General features: G+C 39.8%; 1 pseudogene; it reads right to left on the reverse strand.

Moving 5' to 3' along the window:
• Positions 1-284: 284 nt before the first annotated feature.
• The window catches only part of LOC138009793 (uncharacterized), a 5,947-nt pseudogene continuing 3,660 nt past the window's right edge, over positions 285-2,571 (reverse strand).

Raw genomic sequence — 2,571 nt, forward strand, 5'->3', positions numbered from 1 at the left:
TTTAAAAGCATGACACCTGAAGTGATTCTATCCATTCAATATAGATATGGGTAAGGAAGATCATTAAAGCCAAAGTGAATAATACTACAGCAATTCAGTTTCCAATCATACGTCAATTTTATTAATAATTATATCACTTTAATTAACTAGTTACATGCAGGGGTCTCATAAAATAGTTAAACACACAGATTTCTTGGTCAGCTTTCGAATTATCATTCATTTGTCTAAAAGAATTATGTCCTACTTTCCCTATTTTTATGCCTATTTCAAAACAAGAATTCAACCTAGAGTTCCTCAGAAGAAGGGGAATTTTGGATTTGTAAAACTCGAACTCTTGGTGGATGTCTCGCTTCAACACACTTCATGTTGATTTTTTGCACAACCTGGCTTGGAGATGGACCTTCTTTAGAAAATTTTGAACACACCTTCCCTGCAAATTGAATGGATAAAATAATGTTAGTGGCTTGCTCTGGAACAGAAATTTTGTTGGATTTATAGCTGTGAATCTAGGTTTCATTTCTAAACAACTGAAAGTAGAGATATATGTAGATTTCTCCATTTTTAACCACTTCTCTCCCTAATGTCAAATGCCAAACTCACTTGCCTAGACAATTTCCTTATCAGTTAAATGTGTGTCAAAAGCATAACTTTTCTTATTATATTTGAGCATTTTGAACTAATCAAAGACAAAACTTACCGATAAGTGCCTCAACAATCAGTGGGCTCAGAGCTTGACGACCACTACCATTCTAGCTTTTGTGTTCTTGCCCCTTAGCACATGAATCTTTAAGGGTATCCTTGCTAAAGAAAATATCCACTGCAGCATTGAGATACCCAGTCCAGCCCTTGTATGCAGAACAGTATGCCCTCTGATGGGGGTATCAATACACCCCTGATCCCTCAATCAGTTCAACCATCTGTCAATACAAAGCACCCTTTTAGTTTCTTAAATCCTGGTGCGCACTACATGACAAATCATGCACATACAAAACATGTTTCAAAGGCAATATATTAATGGCAATGTGAAAACAAAATTCTCTTTCCTTCTTTCTAAAGGAAAAGTGTTTGAACAAAGTTGCATGAGTTCACTTTGACAAAATAATTGAATAACAAAAAAATGTCAAGAATGACACATAATAATTATGCATACAACCCTTCACATCAAACTGAGCCTTAATCAAGAAAATTGCAGTACCTTGTACTCCTGAGCCAAAGTTTGATCAAGGATTCCTGGGCTGGGCCTGTTAGCCTCAATTTCTCCAGATGTCTTTGCTTTTACTGTTGACAGATAAAATAATATGCAATAATTTTTTGACTACCTTCTGTGTTCAGGAGATGAGACATACTGAAAATTAATTAGCTTGAGGTAGGGTTCTACTTGGAGAAGGAAATTCTTGGGTGGTGTGTTTGTTTGATGTTCTGAGAATGTGACTTTTACCTAATGGAAACATTATGTACTTTGCTGGTTAACATAAAGTATGATGGGCTAAGGACTACAAGAGAGGAAGACTGTTTCGCTTTTCGTGTCTCCAAGAACAGATGTGTTCTAGAAAGACTCTGAATCTCAACTTACAAGCTATGTTGAGTCGCCTGTGAAGTTTTTGCAGTCTATTCCTCAGAGCTTTGTTTTCAAGCCACTGGTCCCTGCAGCACTGGTTTTCATGCCCATGGTCATCATGGACAAGGGTCATCAGGGGAAGTATCCTCTTCATCACTGCTCACTTCTGCTCCCTGCCTCGCACTGTCAAAGTGAAGACTCCTTCTCAGCTCATCATTGTTGCTATTCCTGGAACTTGGAGTGAAACTGTTCTCTGAATTAATACCGGTGTCTGCCTGTTGCTCTGAAGTGAAGTGTTTGTTTGTGGGGTGCACATGTTGCTGCTTACTGGAGACAAATTTGAATGGGAAGAAACCCTTGCTCTTTGGATGCTCTGACTTCTGATAACATTATGAGTTGATGATTGTTTGACTGTGGTGTTGTGTGGGCAGTGTTTGCTTGTTTGCTTCTGTCTTTGTGGTTGCTGTGGTCTGTGTCAGCTGAAGGGAGTAACGAAGTTGATTCAGTAGAACGAGGGACAGCAGGAACACGGTAGCCTCGCAGCTCCTACAAGGTCTCACCTGATTGGAGACCACCCTTGAGATTTAACAAAAGAACAAATAACAGAAACAATGGCCCTTTTGTTTTAGGCCTAGGGTAACAGAAACAATGGGCCTTTTGTTTTAGGCCTAGGGTCCATTGTTTCTGTTATTTGTTCTTTTGTTAAACCTCAAGGGTGGTCTCCAATCAGGTGAGACCTTGTAAGAGCTGCGAGGTGACCCCAGGAACATGTACATCAGCAGCAACCATAACTTCTTGCCCCTGAGGGTTGTTGCAAAAGGACTGGGTGCTGGATGCCCATCGGGCCTCAGCCTGAGCTTTTCGTGTCTCAACCAACAGTGCTTGCCTTTGCTTCTCCTCCTCTTTCTTCTTTTTCTTGTCATCTTTTTCTTTTAATCGTTTTTCTTTGTCTTGATCACCAGCACTGTATCCAGGATGTTTTCGTTTCTTTTTCTGACTTGGCTGTGGTACTG

Source organism: Montipora foliosa, chromosome 7 (genome assembly GCF_036669935.1).
Source record: "Montipora foliosa isolate CH-2021 chromosome 7, ASM3666993v2, whole genome shotgun sequence".
Classification (NCBI taxonomy): Eukaryota; Metazoa; Cnidaria; class Anthozoa; order Scleractinia; family Acroporidae; genus Montipora; species Montipora foliosa.